Here is a 22,169-nt window from a genome sequence, read left to right as displayed (position 1 = left end):
GCGGCACCATACAGTAAGCGACACCCTTTGTGATTTTGATTTAGAGATTTTTGATATCACGGCACTCATTTTCAGTTAATTTCATATTTCAAAAGTTGTTTTAAGTCAGTCTCAATTTAATAGTTGTTTATTAGGGAGGAAGATTTGTCTTCGGAGAATGAATGTAATTGATGCTGAAAAAATATTTCAACATGAAGATCATCTGGTTGACATCAAATTCCTCATTAATTCCAAATTCTTGAAAACTAGCTGCCCGTGTCTTGTCACTGCCGCTAAGCACACTCAAACAAAAGAGTAAAGACATACAAAGACACAGTGGTCTGGACTATACTGTAGAGAATAATTACACAAAATTACATTACAGCTCAGCGCTGGTTTGCTTGCCGAAAATATCTATAGACCCTCATAGATCTCAATAAAGGAAATTTAAATCAGAAATAAAATTTTGACCGGAAGTGGACCACATACATGTGTGTTTTGCATCAACTGGGCTCTTGAAAGTCACGTGGCTGATGATAATAATAATTGTATCCTTGATTTTATCGTTCCAAGGCCTCATTAGTCTCCTTCGCAGCCGTTTTTTTGGGATGTCACGCAACGCTCCCCCCAAAGAGGAGGGGGGAGCGTTGCGTGACATCCCAAAAAACGGCTGCGAAGGAGACTAAGGCCTCATCGGCTGATCTGAGATGACAGGCAGCGTGGAAACGAGAATGTCATAAATTAGCGACACAAATATTTTGACCTTCGTTGCCAAACAGTGTTTACGAGACTTTGCAGACTTTGCACCAGAAGTCAAAGCTAACATCAGAGCTTTAAAATGTGCTTTGGAATAGATCCTTGCAACTGAATTGCCCAGAACTTCAAGAAATTAGATTCGCTTTCGTGTTGGAAAGAAGACTGACTTTCAACAGCATTTTACAGTGACTCTTGCTTAGAGCCGCAAAATGGCGCATGTCCTGTGTTTCGGTGAAGACTTTTGAACGGCAACGGATATATAACTGCGTTGGTTTTTCTTCAAATGGCTTCAAGTAGTGGATCAGGAGGAAGATCTCCCAGAAAACTGAGAGAAGTAGTCAATTCTAGCAAGGTAGGAAATGTTTAGCCATAGGTTACAGGTGAACCTAACTTCTGGCCGGCTTAAGTGGGTAAAACTCTGCTTGCAGCCTGGCAAATAACATGGAAGCTTTCTGACAGTTATTTTCACCACTTCCCATGAAATCAAGTTATTTTATCTTTCATTGTTTTCACCAAAGATGAAATTTTATTGTGCTAAAGAAAAATAGGGACTAAATAATATATAAAGAGCGATTATGTCTACTGTTTGTCAGTTAACATTTTAACTGGCTTTAACTCATAGTGCGCTCGAGGAAGCGGAGTTTTGATCGGTTTAGCATGGCAGCAGCCATGGTATAAGGAGAGTCGAAGGACTCTTGTTTCTGGTCTTTCTGGCTCTAATTCCCACCGCGGAAAAGACGTAGGTAAAGTTGAGAACATTCTCCAGAAGTTAATTCTACAATGTCAAGAATTAGCTAGTACTGACTGACTGACTGACTGACTGATTGATTGTATTGCACAGCAGTTTAAATTTGTTAAATTTATTGATAAATTAACTCCTGAACATTTTATTGAACAAGCATGTAGAACTCAGACCTATAAGAAAATTTGCATCAGCAATTCAAAGATAATTCCACCTGAAGGCTGTTTTTGGAAAAAAAATATTATATTTTTTTTATTATTTTAAATTCAGGCACACAGTACATACTTGCAAAATATTTGTATGGCCTCTCTTTACAGCAGCACTTTACAGACAGAAAATCAAATGTGATGCCATTGACTATACCAGGTTACTCACAATCCAGCCTTTCTGTATTAACCCTTTACCCCCCTAAGAGTGCAAATTGGCACACAAGGTCATAACTTTGTGAATATTTGATAGATTTCTATGAATTTTTGACATGAAAATTGTCTTGTGAAGATCTGCTCATTGAAGTCATAAAATTTTGACCCCCTCCCATCCAAGACATGGTTGACCACCCCTAGAAGTTTTTAGTTCCTTTTTTGGGATGCAAATGGAATGCAAGGCTTGTTTCATATCAAGCTATGTACTAAGAGCTGCTAAATAAGCAGCTGCTATAGTTTAGGGGTATACCTAATATAGTAGAAGATTGATACATTTTTGAAGTCGTTCATTTTCCCATTTCAAAGCAATTTCTCACAAAATGTCTACCTCCTTCATAGCTGCTGATGTTAATTCTTAAATAAGCTGATTAGTGGCTTTCAAATGGCATATTGTACACAGGCAGAGTGTCTTTATTTGCCAATTTGGGAAAAACTGCCATTCACCTTAGGGGGTAAAGGGTTAAGCAGCCATATCGTAGCTCCTGTACAGGATTTCAAAGTACCTGAGTATGATATTACTTCCTATTTTGGTGTGTCATATTCAAACATGTATTACTTCGTTTATACATTACAGTGATCATGTATACGACATAAAATTGATATATCCACATAAATTGTCACAGCAGTGTTGGAAATTAGTGCTTGCCCAGTCGCCAATGTGAGTGTGAAAAGTGTTGGGCAAATGCAAATCATCGATCACTCGCCCGTTTGGTGAGTACAAGTTTCCTGTTATTTTCCTAAGCTTAAATGTTGATAACACTCCTTTTTATTTGCCATTTTGGTGAGAATATCTCTTAAGGAAAACTTACCACTGCATGGATCTTTCAAGATGTCCACGATAATAATTAGCCAGAAGAGACAATGTTTGCCAATAATACAAAACATAGTGTTTCATAAATACAGCTTCAGCCAGTGATAATTTACATGACTGTTACATGTCTTGAGATAAAGGGACAATGCTGGTCTCTAGTTGAGTCCACAGAAATTAGGGCATTAATTTGCATGCTAGGAAATGAATTTCATGAAGATTCATCTTGAAATAGAAACTGATTTTGAAAATTGAAATAAAAAACGTCAGTCTTCCACGTGCCATCAAGTTGTTTACTCCAATGGCTCGATGCTACAGTGTGTGTGTGTGTGTGTGTGTGTGTGTGTGTGTGTGTGTGTGTGTGTGTGTGTGTGAATTTGGTAACGCCAGCTGTTTGTTTAGCTGTTTTTCATTTAAAACTACGGAAATGTGGAAAAATTTTCAAGGAGTGTAATAAGTTGATAAAAAAAATGAGGATAAAACCGTAAAATCGGTCTGAGATCTAAGGAGGCATCTCGTAAATAGACCAGAACAAGAAAGCCCAACACGAAGTGGCAAGCTGTGATTACAAGATACCAAAACATAGACACGCAAGGCATGCAAGAGTTATTTTTTTGTGAACTATAAGTCTCGAAGATAGGAGCATTCATGGAACTGTTTACAGTAATGATTTGGTTGATTTGACAAGTTTTTTTGGTTGCGATGTACAGCAAGAAAGAAACTTGGAGTTTATGATGTACATACGATGTTACATCGGTAATGGTAAGATAACTAAATAGTAAGCCATAAAATGTTTTACCGAACAAACTACAGTAACCTGACACCTCCAGATTAATGTAGATACCATCTTATTTTCTAACAGGCAATTTTATTTGTTCTTTGATACAACCCACACTGTGATTGGTCTGACACGCGCACATACATAACTCCCTCACTCACCGATCACGTAGCCCTTCCCCCGGGGGGGGGGGGGGGGGAACTCCCTTATATGGGCTATATAGGTCTGTGCGGCCCCGAAGGGTATGGTTTTTCAGCCGTTTTGGTCATAAATAGGGTATCGATTTTAGCTGATTTTGGCCATTTTGGTCATAAATAGGGTACGGTTTTTGCACTCTAGCCTTGATATGGGTATGCTTTAAGAAGAAGCCACTTTTTCTTCATTATCAAAAGAAAATCAACAAAAGCCCTTCACAAATTTATATGTTTACGGTAATTTAACATTGGTTTGAACTAGGGAGCTAATTATAACGCAGGTCTGAAACAGAGTTTTGATTTGAGGGTCAGGTCGTAAATAGAGTTTTGAATTTTTGGTCAGGTCATAAATAGGGTAAGGAATATCGCAGATTTTGGTCATAAATAGGGTAAGGGTTTTGGGAAGCGGGCCGCACACCCCCAACCAATTTTTCTGGGAGTACCCCCTTGGGAGCCCTTCCAGCCCCCAAGAGGAATTTTTGCTCAAAAATACTCAAGTTAAGAGAACTTTTTGCATTTTATACGAGTAGTAAGTTTACCCTTTTTACACAACACAACGCAACACTACTTCACCGAAAATTTAAAGAAAGAGAAAAAAACCTCTCTGACACGTTGAAAGTCTGATTTAATTAAATTGCACTTTAACTTGGTGCCACACAGTCTTCAAAGAACATTTGAACAGTTTTCATACTTTTTACCTTTAAAAATATCGGACTGAAAAGAATGTCATAAAATGCCCATCAAATAAAAATATTAAACTGCTACTGCAGAGACGTAAAAATACTCTAGAGAGGAAAGCTTCTTTTTTGTTTAATATCCTGGGAACAATAGCCGATAACTTGTAAGCTCTAATTGAATTTACTCCCATATGAAAAACAAAAGTGTCGAGTTACCATTTGTAACTAAAAATAGCAAACATCTCGTGGGAACAAGTGGCAACGATTCGTCAGCTCTAATTGAATTTACTACCTTGTGAAAAACAAGAGTGTCAAATTACCCATTGTAACTAAAAAATAAAAATATCTTGTTATATTTGCATGCAATAAGAACAAAACAATCGCTACCTGCACTTACTATTGTAAACGTTAGAACTGCTTCAAATCTAAATAGTCTCGTCTCCTCTAAAACATGTCCTAAGAACTAGAACCGATGATTCGTGACCTCTAATTGAATTAACTCCTTGTGAAAAACATAAGTATCAAGTTACCCTTTGTAATTAAAAATAAAAATATCTCGTGCCATTTGCCTACTACTCATGAACTGCTTCAAAACTCAAGACTCATCTCGTTCATAACTAGCCACCATTACACTGAAAATTATGCACTCTAAAACAACCCAATGTACGTACGTAACTGTCACACCCCCTCCAAACCGGACTAAAAATCACAAACCGGCAACATACACGTCACTCTTTATTTTTCAATTACCAAAGTCCTTGTGTTTAGACATACCTTGTGTTTCTCACGTACCATTTACCTTTACAGCAAGAAATTTGATTGGCTGTTCATAGTAGATCCAATCTGATTGGTGTGACATACATACATTTCTCACTCACTCACTCACTCACCCATTGACCCGTCCATAACATACCCGACGCGCCGACTAAGAGGTATTTTTTTTACAAAAAAATAACTCAAAAATTGTATGGTTTGTGAATCATTCTGGAGATTTTCCTGGGGGAGGGGGCGTGTTTCTGGGCGAGAGAAAAATTACACTGGATGAGTAGATTTTGAGATTCACTTGTCTGAATGGCAAGTGCTGTCAAAATTTCCAACACTGTACTGTTAAGGTGGATGTATGATGACAAGCTGTTTTCTCTGCTAATGAATGGGTGTTTTTAAAATTGTTTTCTGTTAAAGCTACCTGCAGTAGCTGAAGGAATTTTAAGGGCTCTCACCTATTCATTAACACTTTGTGATGTCTTTGTCACCTGCGTAGCATTAATTCCGCTAACCATGGCTGAGGTCCTATTAGTCGTGGTAATCACGATACATATAAATTCTCTCAGAATTGCATGTTTTGAACATTTAGGCAAATGCAACTTACAGAATTTTAAATATCATTGTAAGCAATTTAATCCTTAAATCCCTATTCGTCAGGATAAGGCCAAAACAGGATGGTGGGCTGCCAAGAAAAATATTTGTAACTTGCTCTTCAACAACAATCATTATTTGTCCTCTCTCTTGCCTTATACCAGTAACTGATTATAGAAAATAAAGATAGTACAATTTAGAGTACTAGCTGGCTGGAATAACCATAGGGGCTAGCTGAGCCAGGCAGCCAGCTGACATGAGCATCTTCAGGGTCGGGTTGTTCAAAAGCTGGTTAAGGATACCAAAGTAACTTACAGTTTTTCTTGTATATTTTGTTTTCAGTTGTGTAGGTTGACATAACTTGAGCTGAAATCTGAAGGGCAAACAATACACCAAAAAAATACAAAACTGAAATCAAAATTCTTACTAATGCTGGATTAGTCTAATTGGTCATTGAACAAAGCAGCCCAGGCAAGCTATAACTAGGCCTGACAGTCATTTTCTCTAGGCTGAAAACACACTTAGTCTAGTAGCATGATAAATAAAGCAAGCAAGCACTTGTGGAGCTCGCACGGGTCCAATCATGATCTAGGCTGCATGAGCAACAAGGAATCAGCAATTAAATAGCTTGCTGAGTGCATGGACCCCAACATCCACCTACGAGATGCCCAGATCCTCGAACGTAGTGTTTAAACAACTGCCACAAGAGGCTTTTCTTAGAGCCTCGGCACCTAACTTTGGACAGCGCCGCTATCAACGAGAGGAAACTGCGCTGTTGCGCTTACTTGCTGTTGATTTAAAAACCAAGCGATAACAAACTTTTACAACTCTGGTGAATGTGGACAGAGGCCACCAAAAATTCATTAAAGAAAAATCATAGATCAGATTACAAAGAAAGTTTAAGAGCATGATAAATCAGTTAAAAAGTAAAATTATTACAATAGCTTTATCACTTACAACACTTTCATTGTTTGAATTTTCTAAAATTTCTACCCCACATTTTTACTTTCCCGATGGGCAAATGAATGATAGAATCCATTAGGTCAACTCTAGAATCTGCTAATTCTGGCCTACATGTGCTGGACACAACTTTCCTTGCACACTGCAATATCATAAGCCCACCAAACAAGAATAAGTCTTAGAGGCTTAAATTATATCAGTCAAGAATATTTCATTTTATAGTACTTTCCACCAGCAGTAAAGAAACAAAGTGAATGTAGCTGACCCTTATAGCACAGCAGAATGTGATGGGGGACTTACATGCAGTACACATTTACTACTACAATACTTAGCAAGCCTTACTCAAACCAGTAGGCACATAGAAAGTCGTAGTCTTTGCAGAATTTGTCCCTGTGTTGACTACATTGTGCATGCTCCCTTTGAAGGTTTTTTTTGTCGTTGTTATTTTTAGAGACACCTGACACTTTACCAGAGCCAGAACTACCAGCCAGAGTGCAAACCCATAGTCTCTTGAAACTGACAGTTGCCCTTTAGTTTGAAACAGATTTGAAGATGTTTGATTAGGATGTGCGACAGTTGTTAATTGAAATGCCTTTAATGTAATACCACTCTTCATTTTCAGTTTGACAATGTGGATTTTCCAGAGGAAATGAAAGCAAATTTGGAAAAACTAAGGGCTTTGTCAAAAGATGATTTATCAGAAAATGGACTGCTCCGCTCACGCATAGATCAGCAGTGTGAGCTCATATGCATTCTGAAACAGAGGGCAGATGAATCTCTGAAAAAATCCACATCTTTGGAAGAAGAAACCAGTGAACTTAAAAAACATAGGGATGAAATACTGACTGCCTTGCACAATGAAACAAGAAAATACACTGTTCTGGAAAAGAGATTCTTTGTCTTAATCAGAACCATGAGGAACTGATCAAAATTAAAGACAAATATGAAACAGAGAATGAAAAGCTACGGATTGAAAACAATTGTCTCAGAAAGGAAAATGAAGGACTTTTTGGTAACCTTGTGCAAGAGCGAGATTCACAAATTCAGCAACTTAGAGATGAGGTGAGAAGTCTCCAAGAAAAATGCCAAGCAGCCAAAGCAAAGGAGAGGTGATGCTTTAGCAATCAGTTTTACACTACTGTTTTTTGAAACATGCTGTTGAACCCCACCGTTTTGAACTCGCAGGGGAAACGAAAAATAGTTCGAAATAGTGAGAGTTTGAAATAGCTGATAGTAAATGACTGAAGGGAAAATCCAAGGGAAATGGTTTTGACTTTGAAGTAATGGGGAATTCGAAATAACTGAGTTTGAATTAGTGGGGTCCAACTGTATATAGTCACAGTCACATGTAATTGTTAAATTCCTACATGTAAATTTACACCAGTTGACTAAATTAGTTTGAAGCCATGCACTGCCTAACACAGTGGACTCGGAGCTGAGCAGTCTAACTTTCAAAGCTGACCTAAACTGTGGTCATACTTTTAATTCTTGAACAAAGCTATATTTACTCTCGCAGCACTTCTCTCCAGCCGCGGTAAAAGTGCACTGCACTACCAAGTACACTCACTGTAATTGTGGAGGGGATTAGTTAGTGCAGTGATGCAGTGAGCACAGGCAGGAGCTTTTCTAGTGCTCCTAGTTTCTTCATGCTGCTGAAACAGAGATTTTCAGAACAATGGGAATCTTTGCATACTTTACCTTCCATGTATTTGGCATACTACACCAACCAAAAGACTGTTGACTTGTGTGAAGGATGCCGGGATACTCAAGGCACTTCCTTAATAAAGTTTGTGAAAAGTCTTCAACAGAACACGGTCACCACTCTTTATGCTACATATTGACTATTTGTTTGAGCTTTAATTTAAACTTGTTGCTGCTGTTGATCAATATTAATGTGCAGAGTGTCTTCACTGAAAAAAAAAAAAAAATGTTTGGTCCTTAGGATAGCATTGGAAAATCTGTCATCTTTGGAGAAGAAGCATAATGAGCAAGCAGAGAAACTACAAAAAGAAATTACAACATTACAAAAAGAGGCAGAAGGTTTGTTATCAATGGATGCTTTCTAAGCTAGTTTACGGCTCTTTAACAACAAGTGCCCCTTTTCCCCATTGCATTTAGGAGGAGCCAGTGTGGCTGAGTGGTGAGTATGGCTGAGAGGTTAGGATGCCGCACTTGAAATCCAGAAGTTGCAAGGTTAAGTCTGATCCTGACCACTTGCTGGAGTTATTTGCCAGTAGACCCAAGTTCAACTCCTTAGCCAATTGATTTGTTCTAATACCAGCTGGCGTTTCTAACCCCGTTATGTTAAAACTGAATTACTCATTTCTGAAATTTATGTGTCATTGCTCTACCCTACCAGCCTTTGTGCCAGAAACACTAACCAAGTGCAAATAAAAGACATTATTTATCTTTATTTGTTTTGTTTTTAAATTTCTTTAGAACAGCACAGGAAATCGGAAGAAAAATTTAAAATATCCACTTCTGAGAAAGACGAAAGCCAAGTGAAAGTGTTGGCAATGACAAAAGAGAGAGACGAGTTTGCAAAACTAGCTTTGGAGAGAGGAAAAGCTTTAGAAGTGAGTCAATTGCTTGTGGTGGGTTTAAACATTGAACTTGAGATCAAAATTTAATGTCTCTGATCTGATCCGGGACCCGGAACCTGGCCATGATCCTTGCAACTTTGAGATGATAACCAAAGCACAGATAAACACAGAACTCTTTCGTTAAACTTTAATTTCTTCTCTTTTTGGGGGGGGGGGGGGGGGGGCCTTTCGAGCACTCCTGTCACATTTGAGGCCACCATGCACAAATTGTTTGAGCAGCCTTTTTAAATGGTGAGGGGACTGCAACGACAACAATGACTAGTATGTACTTTCTATGACGTCTTCCCTTCTTGACTTCTCATTGGATATTCACTTCTCTAGGGGAAACAGAGAGAAATGAAGGAACTTTGTCTGAAACTCGAAGAGACTGAACGATCACTTAAAGAGACAGAAGACAAGTTTGTGTATGTTTAACAAAAATAATGTTACTTGTTACATTTGTACTTACAGTTATTATGATGACATTGACGAGGATACATGTGGTGCATTTTGGTCAAATCAAAAGAGCAGCAGAAATCAAGCCTAAGCTAACTGACAACATGACAGTTGCAGGAAAAAATGACAGAACACACTGACTTTACGTTAATTAATTCTTACATCAAAAGGAAAACTAGATTATTGTAATGGTACAAATGTGTCTTTACTCAATAAAGGTGTAAAGGTTAAGGTGTATAAGAAAATAAAACTGAACTCTCACTGAGCAGCCACCTTCCTTGAAAGAAGTCATTAAGACAGGGAAATTGAAGGGGTTGGAATTTTTTTTTAATTCTTCATCACAGGTCCGAGTTACGAACGATGTCAGTAAATGCACAGGTTATAAGACTCAAGAAGCAACTGGAGGATGCAGAGAGGAGGCAACGAGAGAGTGCAAAGGTGTGTTATTTTAACTGAACTTTGATGACAGTTCTCGGCAGCCTACTAGTTTCACCTCAGTGGTATGTTTTGGGGGTTTACCAGCCTGCTTCTTGGTTGGTCTTTGTCAAGGCTTCTTGAAAATATCCGTTCTTCAACCTCAACCTCAGGCATGTGTGAAAAATATTTTTCAAAAGGCAGCAAAGTCCTTTTCAACTATTTCAATTTGTTTAAAGCTATCCACTGTATTTCGGATGGAGACCCTTGTAGAACGAGACATATTTAAACTGCTTTGTCGACGCTATTTTGTTACTGTGTGAGCTATATTTCAGCTATACATAGCTCAGGACTCAAATCACCATATTACTCCCCACACTACATAGTCAAGTGTAAGCAAAGGTTATGTTCAAACTTTGCCAAACCTATTAGAAAAAATAACAGTGATTAAATACCGACATATATTATAACGCCATTTGATTTCTTCACATAGTTTTAAGATAGCTATTTATTTTATATGCAATATATAGCCTTGGGTGTGGTTCTGATATATATTGTTAATACACGCAATTTACGTATTGTAGCGATGGAAGACACCTCACTAAGATTAGGAGGTCATTTCAGAGCTTGTACGATACAGAATAACACTTGTTTATTTCACAGGAGTATGATGCATACAAGCGACATATGTCGACGTTGCTGGGCAAGGAAAAGGAATTGAACACCAAGTTAAGGGTTCTGATTGGATGAGACCAGCAGCGTTATGATTCACAGTGCCGCATGTCAGGTGCAGCGTGTGCAGCTCTGATCAACCAGTGTGTAACTGCGTACATGTGTATGCGTCAGGCCAGCCGAGATAATAATAACAAAAACACGCAAACCAAACGATACAGGGGATCTATCGGTCTCGCCAAAAAAAAAAAAGAATTCGTGGTACTATAACTATTTCTGTCATTAACACGGAGACTTTTGCACTTTCGTTTGATGGAATAAGTGATAATAGAAAAAACTAATAAGTGATTTTTATTAAATATTGCTGTCTTCAAAAATAATGTTTCCATTTACGCTTGGATTGATGCGTATTTTATTTGTGAGACCAAAGGTGTAATTAAAGAAATGTTAAAAAAAGACTTTTTCTGTCGTAATTCTTATTTTCTATGCCGTTCTATTTTTTGTTTCTTTGTTTGTAACTCTTAAATTCTTTGCATAAATTCTTTTGATAAGTTAAAATTTCGTGAAATTGACATATTTTTCAGTACAAAGGAAGGGGGCATTTCTCTGCAGCATGTGTTTGTTCCCAGGGTCCTCCCAGGGACCCTGGGAACGGAGGTTGTCACGGTACCTCCAGGCTCTCGCTATAAAGTCTGAACTGCCTTGCCACTGAACTAACATCTCATCGAACGAACGGAAGACAATTCAATTCGTGCTACAGATCAAGAAAGGCTCCAGATTCCCAGAATGCGCGGGTGGATCCAGGTCTGCAACAGATCGCTTTGTCACCGCTATGAAGCTTGGGAAAAGTACCCGGGCGAATTCACATATAAAAAGGACTGGGGTGCTTGTCAGAAATTTGGAAAAAAACCTAAAAGGAACCAGGATCCTGTTTTGTGGGCGTGGCTTGAATTTTTTTCCCCTAAGGGATACGAATTCTTACATAACACATCCGGCCTGTCTTATTTTTTTTTTTTTGACCCAATACCCTAAAACGTACTGCAAAAGCTCCTGCTGTGGACCTTTGTAGGCTGAACACCTTATCAATAGGTACTTAAACCCTAAAAGGTACGACGAGAACCCGCGTCCTTTTTGTGGGAGTTCCCCCCAATGGGGGGGGGGGGGGAGCGTGTTACAAGTGCACTTTGATAAACGCTGTTTTTTGTTTGTTTGTTTGTTTGTGTTTTTTTTTCCATAAATGATGAAATTCACGACCGTTGTAGTTTCCTTTTCTTTCTTCGCGTTGCTGAAAAAGTATTTTTAGACCTTTTTACTGAGAAGTTGCGAGATTTAACTGGAACAACTTGCCGCTAAATATAGTTGCGTCAGATGCTATCCTTGGAAAAAGTTAGGCGAAAAATAAACGAAAAAAAATAATAACCGCCAGAACTGGGGTACACGGAAGCTGACCAACATCACGTGACTAGAAGGAGTTTGCGGCGGCCATCTTAGATCTCGTCAAATAAGTTCAGTGTCTGGGAGGAAGCTTCGCGAAACTCGCTGTACTTTTCATTATCTAAGATGATTCTTTTAGAGATAAACAACAGAGTCATAGAAGAAACATTGAAAGCTAAGTTTACGGGGTAAGATTGCAGTTTATGCTCGATTTTGCGCATGTGTAGGCGATCGATTCTCATAAGCTTAATTTTCATATTTAAGCTTACCCTTAGCTTATCTTTTCCTTTACACAGAGGAAAGTTTGAGTCGGTGGATATAACAGTGGCAGGTTTGTTTTGTTTTGTATATATATATTTTTCAATATGGTACTTTCTTTGTTCACTCCAAGGGATTCGACAAAACACTGACCCCCAGTCAACTGACCCCCTACTGACCCCCTATAAAATCAACGGGAAAATGAAAATTTAAAAAAGCCCAGAACTATCAGTGTGACCGATTCAAGTTCGTCAATAAATTTAGCTTCGCTGAAAGTTCTAAGATGGCGGACGCGTTGCAGATTTCCGACTCCCTTCTCATTTGACTGAAGGATTTGTCACGCAAAATCGAGCACAGAATAAGTTGAAATATTATCAAGTATGGTATTTGTACCCATTAGAAAATTAAGCAATGAAAATAGCGAGGAAATTCTGGCAAATTAACACGCGCGCGACTAACCGCGAGTGACATGAACATGATCACATCAACCGGAAGTTTATTTTGGCAACGTTGTAGCCCCAGGTCTCTCGCCTTCCGCATGCACAAACTACGTTGCACATGGCTTTAGTCATGGATGGTAAGTGGCATTGATGTTTTTCATCGATTTGCCTCTTATTTTGCACTTTTGTATTATCCGAATTATGCCATGAATACATTATGAGATTTATTTTTGTTACTTTTCGTCTTCCGGTTGAGGTTTACGTGCGTGCGTGCGTGCGTGCGTGCGTGCGTGCGTGCGTGCTTGCGTGCTGCTTATCGTCAGAAAAGCGGAGAAAAAAGACGCCAGAAATGTAAGCATTGATGAGAACAATTTCTTTCAATAGAGTGTATAATTACAGTCAAGGCTGTAGTCTTCCTTATGGCCCTACGTATGAAACTAAGTTAAAACATGACTTATTACAACAAGTTTAACCATATCGATTCATAAGGATTAATGTTGGGTTCAACTATAAAATCCGCTGTTTTGAACATTCTACAAATTTGCTGGGTTCTACCCTGGAATCCAACGATTTCAGTTCAACAATTTTGGAATTCATACAAATGCAGCTTGTAAAAAAAAGGTGTTTTTGTCCTGCCGAAACGCCCGTACATATTTACGCTCTTCGTTCGTCTGCAAAATCTCTTCTGGTTGTTCCAAAAGTCAACTGCACTACACTTGGGGATCGGGCCTTTGCTCATGCTGCACCTGTTTTATGGAACTCGCTGCCATTAACTATAAGAACAAGTAGCAGCCTCGCCATTTTCAAAAAGCAACTGAAAACATTTCTTTTTAAGAAAGCTTTTGACTTGTGGAAATAGTTTTAAAGTTTAGCATAGTTGTTGTAATAGTTTTAAAGTTTAGTGATTTCCATTTATTCATTTATTTTAACTTAATGTAAAGCGCTTTTGAGTATGTTTGTCTAGTTCTAGCGCTATACAAGTCTATTATTATTATTATTATTATTATTATTATTATTATTATTATTATTATTATATTTCTCATGAGAAAACCCGATCATGCGGCCACCATGTTAATACGGCCAACGATTACGTTCTGAAATCCCAACTTGCAACCAACCAAATACGCATTTGTTTTTTTTGTTTCTTTTTTTTTGTTTAGTTAAACAAAAGAAAAAATATTGAGCGATTCTCTTGTTTATTCAAATGCCTGTAACATGTCATTGACCTCTGTCGTTAAAAATCAAACACAATTTCCTTCACAAAGATGTCACTTAAAATAGATCCCATTAATGCTGTGAAATTTTCATGGCCCGTTGGTGACCGTTTTAACGGGGTTCCAGTTTATTCGTTATTATCATGATCTTAGCTTGAGCCGTTAAAACCTCGGGTCTAGTATCTCACAGTACATTAATAAATGAAATCCACTTTGATTCCTAGACTAGTCTGCCAGTGCATCTACCTTCCACAGCAAGCTGCTCACACATCTCTCGGATAATCATTTCCACGGGCGTGTGGAGAAATTCAGGTACAACAGCCAAGGTTGCCATGGAGATATACGGTAGTGAAGGAAGCAGCGGAATTTTTCAGCTCAACTTAGACGAGCCTGGCGTGGATAATTTTCTCTTTACTCGTGGAAACACGGATGTGTTTGTTCTTAATCTTAGTCAGTCTCTTGGCGCGATTCAGGCATTGCGAATTGGTCATGACAACTCTGGTGAGAGAGCCCTTCCTGGTTTCTAGAAGAAATCGTTGTTATTGACGAACAGGTGAATCACGCTTGGACATTTACCAGCAGCCAGTGACTTGCCCTGGAGCGAGAAGACGGTCGAATTGAGCGAATCATTGAACAGGCGCCAAATGAGGGCACTTTTAGACACGAGATGCTAAAGCGTTGGTGGAGAGGTCTGACTGAAACCCGTCTTTGGGTTTCAGTTCTAGCGAAGCCGAGGAGAAGCCGCTTTACAAGAGTACAGCGAGCGTTGTGCTACCTGTCAGTGCTGCTTACAGCCATGTCTGCTAACGCGATGTTCTATAAGTTGGAAGGTAAATCTGAGCAAGTGCTACAAGTAGGACCCCTGAAATTCTCGTGGGCCCAAATCATTATCAATTTTAAAAGTGCACTTATCGTTGCACCCATAAAAATTTTGACAGTATTCCTTTTTCAGAAAGGAGCAAGTGAGACTCTGTGTTGTCGTAAACCAACCTACATGGCCTGGTTCTTCTTGTTTAGTTCTTGTGTTGTTTCTGCTTCGTTTACCATCTTCTACAGCTTGATTTGGGGAAAGAGCACCAGCGAGCAGTGGCTAACGTCAGTGCTTGTATCACTGGGGAAGGATGTGACAATTATAAAACTGACCTGTTAAAGTGTTATTCACAGCGATATTCCTCGCCGCCATTGTCAAATGGAAAAAGAGTAGATCTGAAGGACGCCAAAGCCACGAAGCAGCTAAAAGTAGCCCCTCACAACAGTGACTGTGGAAAATGAAGTTATCTGAAGTCATGGAAGACATGAGGAAACAACAGCTAAAGAAAAAGAACTTGTCGCTTCTTTACTTCGAGCTTGTCGTTTACGTCCTGTTCATCTTCATGGTGATGGTCTTGTGTTATGGCAACCGGAATAGTTACCAATATCACATGACAAAGTCCATCCGGGATGGGTTACCAAACTTTGAAAAGGTAAGTACTGTCAACAATGAAACAAGTCTGGTTTAACTCCAAACTGAGTAATCATGTGGATTCGTTTGGTTTTTCATTTGTTGAGCTGTTCAGTTCAACATATTTTACAAAACGAGCAGTACGAACAGTAGGCATGATGTTCAAAACCAAAGCGAAATGTTCTTCAATTAATTCAACTAAGTTAGAGTGGTTTTTAATTGAATGTCGAAAAGTAAATTGGTTTTGTCGTATCATGCTACACGATTGGCTTAAAAAACTCGCGCCATTTTTTCATACATAAGCAATCGAGACTCGCCCGCATACGTTTTCCCGCGCGTCGCGTTAGCTTCATGTATTTACTTCGATTATCGATTGGTTCGTTGGTCTGTGTCCTTTGTGACTGGCTTAAGTGATTACTTTGGTTTTGGTTTTACGATATTCCATTGGAAACCGGTCTATGCTGTTAGAGAGGTTTTCAATTGAGCATTGAAAAGTAACTGGCTATTTGGATTAATGCGGAATTAATAGTGATATTTTTATTCTGGAATAAGGTCAGTCGAACGCACCCTGAGAATGAGTCCAACCTATTTTAGTGCTTAGAACGTGGCGTCACAAGACATGCGGAATGGAAGCCATTTCGGCTGGGGCCATAACCTTGGGGGAAGAAAGGAGCAAGTGAAATATTACCCCAGTATGGACCTCGTGTTAGTTCAATAACATTCGTATACCGTAAATCCTCGAATCAGCGCTCAGGGCGCTTATTTGAAATTTAGGAGAAGACGGGGCGCGCTTATTCGAAGGGGGGGGGGGGGGGGAGGATGGAGGCGCTTATTTAATTTTTCCCAAATCGTGACCTGCATGATCATTTCTTTTAATACATCATCTGCGCGTAAACAACAACATAAGCTGTTTATTGACATAAAAAGCTGATGCTAAAGTTTAAATCGCGGCACCGTTAGTACTTAACGTGTTCAACGTGTTCACTTAACGTGTTCACAAACTGAAACAATGTACAAATGTAAGCTCTACATGACGAAAACTATACATCCTTTGTTGTCTCATTGCTCGCCCACAAAATGCGGGGGAGGGGAGGGGGGCGATTATTTGAGGGGGGCGCTTATTTTAAATTTCGGCCGATAGGAGGGGCGCTTATTGGAAGGGGGCGCTTATTCGAGGGGTGGGGGGGGGGGGGCATTAATTCGAGGATTTACGGTATCCACGGGTCCACTTTGTTTTACTCTTTCTCTTTTCTCTATGATAGGTTAACGATAAGGAGAAGTTCTGGAGCTGGTTAAATGAGGCTTTTATCCCAGGTGTGTTTGCGGGCAGATGGTACAATGGCCAACAAGAGAATCAAACCGTGTACATTGGAGACAAGCACTCAATCCTTGTTGGGATGGCTCGAGCCCGGCAACTAAGAGTTAAACCGAGTAAGTTTTAGTCTCAAAGCACAATGTTTTGCAATGGCAATAATCGCCACTTTAATTGTGTCCGGAAGAAATTGCATACAGAGGCTCAGATAATGGCTAATCCATGGCGGTCTTAAAGGAGTTACGTCTCGGCTTGTGCATCTTGACAAGTTTTACCTAAATATTTTAAGTGCGTCCTTTGTAATCCGTTTTAATCTTTTCCATCCTTTACCATCCTTGTTCCTTTACTGTTTATTATTATCTCTTTGGTGTTTCTCTACTTTAATAAGCTACTAGTATCCGGTTTCTTTCAATTTAAAGGTAATTTTACATGTGGCCAAAACTACTTAAAATACCGTGATTGAGCTACTTCAGTCACTATTCTGTGAGCTGAAGACAGATAAACAATAGCCTCCTTTTGGCGCGGAAATACTCTCGGATATTTGTCCTTGGACATTATCTGTTCCGAGAAGCGAACGGTTCTCCAAGAGTGTAGTTTGAGGAACACTGTGAGCTTTGATGAAATAGATAATGTCCAGGGACAAATATCGGAGAATATTTTCGGGCCAAATGAAAGCTATTGTGTTTATTATCCTTCAAATATTTTTCGCAACACGCGCGGATTTGAAAATTGGAGAATATCACTCGGATATTCCCCAGTTTTTACTGGGATGAGTATTCAGCGCGTTTAGACCAGTCGCGCGCGAGTGAAAATACGTGACGGATTATAAATATATCTTATTAGATGTTTTGGTGGGTAGTGTCGCTGTATATTTTTACGACTTGTGCCGTATTTTGACGAGCCCGTAGAGCGAGTCAAAATACAAACAACGAGTAAAAATATATAGAGGATGTTACACGGTGGCGAGAAGATATGAATTTTATGTTCTTGCCACGAGAACATAAAATTCATATCTTCGAGCCAACGTGTAATGTTCTTTTTATTATATGGAGAAACCAATCCAACAACAGCAAAAGGCGGGAATCGTGACGTCATTGAACGATACGACACTCACAAAGGTGACATACGGAAAATACGCCACTCGGGTCCCGAATGAAGTGGCGTATGGAATCTACGAGTGGTTTAGTTCCCAGTAAAACACTCTTCTCCATATAATAAAAAGCGATACTACACACCAAAACATCTAATAATAGAACTATTATTGAATTCGGTCTGTCACGTTTACTATTGCTTTAACTAAAATTGTCCAAAAGCAAATATACTTGTTCCTTCAACATGTTGTTGGACCCTTGAAGTGTGAGAAAAGCAGTCTATGAGTTATATCTACTTGCAAATTTGTCAAAGTAGGTTAATTCTGATTGTAGCATTAGCTAGTATGTTCTGATTAACCGCTTTGCAGTAGAACAGAGCCTTCTTTAAGGCATGAACAGCTATTTTCTAATAATGGTTTTGTAAACATTTCAGCATCCTGTAAAGTTGATTATATGACGAGAATATTTCCGGTGTGCTACGACGGATACGGGCTAGAAAATGAAGATAGAACCCCCTATAGTAAACCAGCCTGGAAGCCCACCGACAACTCTTCGAGTCACGAGGAGCTACTTCGACTTTGCCCGAAGCCCTGGCGATACCAGAATCCGGGGGAGAGTGAAACTGTGCCCAAGTGGGGACAATTCTCATTTTACCCTGGGGGAGGATTCGTGGCTGACTTAGGATACGAGAACGCAACAGGTTTTAGCATTATTAAGAATTTAAAAACTAATGACTGGCTGGACAGACAAAGCAGAGCTGTTATTGTGGAATTCTCAGCCTTCAACCCGTCAGTAAATGTTTTAGCTATTGCAACGTATTTCTACGAAGTTGGGGCGTCAGGACACACGGCAACGTTCAAGAGAATTGATGTTCTCTCTTTGCCCTCCACTCAGACCGCCGGCAAACAGTTGTATATGATCTGTATTCTTTTATTTATCATCTTCGTGCTGTGGTACCTTGGACGAGAGGGTTACAAGCTCTACAAGCGGGGTTTCCGGTATTTTAAATCCTTCTGGAACTGGATAAAACTGTGTCAATTGTTTTTCTCCGTGCTAGCTATTATTATGTATGTGGTACAATCGGAAAAAGTGTCTTCGGCGATCATAAAATTACAAGAAAACGTGTATGGTCATATGAGTTTCCAAGAAGCTCTGGTTTGGCGCGAGGTAGATAATGTCGTTCTTGGTTTGTTGGTGTTTGTGATCTCTGTGAAACTCTTGCGCCTGATAAGATTCAATAAACACGTTGCTGTGTTTTCCATAACATTGAAGAACAGTGCGAGACATCTCGCATCTTTCAGTGTTATTTTCTTAATTCTTTTCATTGCCTTCTTGCACTTTGGTATTCTGATTTTCGGAGCCGGATTTGAGCGCTATTCATCCTTTCTAAAAGCTAGTGTTTTCCAAGTAGAGTTGACTCTGGGTCGAGTGAAAGCAAGGCCAGTCAATCAGTTAGAGCTCACCAACAAAATGTTCGGAAGAATTTTCGCAGCCATGATTCTGCTGACTACTACCATTATAGCAATGAACTTCTTCATCGTCATACTGAACGACGCACTTGCAGAAGCAAAGAACACTGCAAAGGAAAGCCCACTTTACGACGCTGGCGTAGACGAATGCAGCTGGAAGAAAACAAACCAACGGCATCAATTTTATGATAAGATAAGCAATTGTTTACGCCGACGAAAACTCGAGCAAACGTTAGCCTGGTCAAGGAAAGCAGAAGATGGAACTCCCGAAGTTAAATCCAGAAACAGTAGAGCAATTAACTTTGATGTAATCAGCCAACAAATTAAAACCCCCAGGGAACAAAAGATCGAAGCATCAGGAAATGTGAAGCAAAACAACTCGAGAAAAAAGACCTTCTTTGATCAAGTCAGTAATGTTATTGTATATCGGAAGCGTGCAAGGAATGAAAATCGCTGCCATCTTAATAAGAAGGGAAAGAAAGTACGTTTCGCAAAGGATGTCACTAAGTGTCAACTGAGAAGATTACAGGCGACCAAGAAAGATCTGTTCCAGCGCTTGGCCAGTATAGTCCAAGAATATTCCAGGGAGGCCGAGCAGGAAGAGAAATTTGAGTTGATTATGGATGAGATGGGTGTTCATAACTCTTCGGATCCCATAGTAAACGTTACAGCAACTTCGAATGAGTCATTCAATTGAACTCTAAACAGTGAATAACGAGCAACCAGTTAGCATTCCCGACATCATTGAGTGAATGAAAAACAATCGAACTGAGACCATATTAAAACTTTCATTGTACATATTGTAACCGACTGAAAACAAAGAATGATTTCCTTTAAGTAACAAACAAAATATGCTTTGTAAAAAAAATTGATTCGGATTTCTACTAGTTCGTCCAGAGTATGCATTCTAACTTATCCACTGTACTCCATGTTCGACCTCTTTAAGCTTTTAGTGGGATCTTTGCAGACATAACCACATTTGTAAATAATTAAATTGATCCTGGAGCTGGTACAAATAATTGTGTAATACCCAATCATGGCAGCATTGTAGCTACCGACTGCGTTGCTATATTGACAACTCCCCTGTATTTCCAGCCTTGTGGTTATTTTGAGCAAACGATACTTTTTAATTTTTCGCTTATTAGTTTAACTTATGTATAAATATTGTGTAGAAATAAAGTTGTTGTTGTACTTAATCAAACCACATTCTGTGACGAACTACGATTTTGTCCAGTGGGCCGCCAAAGCAGCCTTACTCGCATTTTTTATTATCTTCCGAAGAAACATCTAAGCAACGCAAGTGTGAACATTTTTTGTTTATTTGGAATCTTTCATTCACTTTTTGTTTTCTATTTAATCGATTATTTGTTTGCTTTGGCAATTTTGGCTTTTTGTTTTGTTTTCCGTTCTATTGGAAGATTATAAGGCGATTTTATGTTACAACACGATGTGACAGCGGAGATAGTGCCCCTTAAACACGCGGTCGATGTTCAGCCATCTTAACCAACCCACATTTGGCTTCAAAGGGAATGTTGTTGTATTCCTTGTTGTTGTTTTGTTGTTGTTGTTGTTGTTGTTGTTGTTGTTGTTGTTATTTGGCACTGACCGAACTAGTGTGCTTCAGGAAATTTTGTTAACACTTCCCTTAACGACAAATAATTTTTTCAGGATCTTCTGAAAACAACGAAGCCTCCTAAGGATTATGCGCTGAATGTTTCTGAACTGTGATTTACATCACATTCATTTATCCGAGTGAATTGATTTTTTATACGAACTCGCGCGATTGGATGATTCAACGCGTTTTTCTTTTGGCGTACTTAATGAACTCTCGTTTATGCAGTACACTAAGACATCTTTATGGCCATTTTCTGCGACTAACATGAACACGGAACGCCAACAATCTGTAACAGCATCAATGTCGGCGCCATGTTGTTCGAGAAGTCTCACAATATTAGCATAACCATTTTGCGCGGCGTAATGTACAGGTGTCATTCCACCGTGATTATTTCCCAACTTATCAAACCCTCTGTCTCTTATGATACGTGTCTTCGAATTTAAGCAGCTACGGTTCTGAAGTAGAAACAGAACGTTCTCAGTCCTGCCTGTCGCCGCAGCGTGATGAATTGGAAATCGGCTTTTCCAGTCTTTAATATGAATATCTGCTTGTAGTTCTTGAAACAGCAGCTCGAGTACCTCGCGCGAGTTACATCGCGCCGCATGATGCACACCATGTTGGCTGTCGTTGTCAATAGGGAGTTTACGTAACTAAGACGGCGACGCAGAGGACAACGTCGATCAAAAAAAATGAATTTATATTTTACCTACGCATCTCGCGGTAATCTAAAGTCAATTAATTTGTTTATCACTGTCAAAACTATCGCAAAAGTAAATCCGGTACAAAGCGATAAATTTGAAATAAAAATTTAAAAAATTAGCCGTCGTGGTTTACGATCTCAAGACAATGCAAAATTTGGTCATTTCACGTTCTTTTCTTGCAGAGGACGGCAAAAAAATGTACCAAGAATTATAACGCACGTGCATAGCCATTGTACTGCTCGTTAATTCTTTTGCGCAGTGACGTTCGGTTGCCGTTGCCGTCGTGGTTTCGTAAACTCTCTAATATCATGAATACGAGCTCCCCTCCTCGCCAGAAATTCGAGAGCCTCTCGCGTGTTACCTCGGCAAGCGTGGAGAAACGGCGTTTGTCCGGAGAA

General features: G+C 39.3%; 2 pseudogenes across 2 annotated transcripts; both read left to right on the top strand.

Moving 5' to 3' along the window:
• Positions 1-724: 724 nt before the first annotated feature.
• On the top strand, positions 725-11,051 carry LOC149114594 (coiled-coil domain-containing protein 89-like; annotated as a pseudogene). The gene is made up of 7 exons (XR_016205837.1): positions 725-1,087; positions 7,295-7,781; positions 8,615-8,712; positions 9,112-9,248; positions 9,597-9,679; positions 10,055-10,148; positions 10,788-11,051. The product of XR_016205837.1 is annotated as a coiled-coil domain-containing protein 89-like (transcript).
• A 3,010-nt stretch (positions 11,052-14,061) lies between these two features.
• On the top strand, positions 14,062-20,656 carry LOC149114593 (polycystin-2-like protein 2; annotated as a pseudogene). Its single transcript, XR_016205836.1, has 3 exons — positions 14,062-15,605; positions 16,846-17,014; positions 18,420-20,656. The product of XR_016205836.1 is annotated as a polycystin-2-like protein 2 (transcript).
• Positions 20,657-22,169: the final 1,513 nt, after the last annotated feature.

This window comes from Orbicella faveolata, unplaced genomic scaffold, assembly GCF_042242905.1.
Source record: "Orbicella faveolata isolate gen_17 unplaced genomic scaffold, um_ofav_v1 contig_13, whole genome shotgun sequence".
Classification (NCBI taxonomy): domain Eukaryota; kingdom Metazoa; phylum Cnidaria; class Anthozoa; order Scleractinia; family Merulinidae; genus Orbicella; species Orbicella faveolata.
Note: the sequence above shows the minus strand (reverse complement) of the source record. Positions and strands in the feature narration are given on the sequence as shown.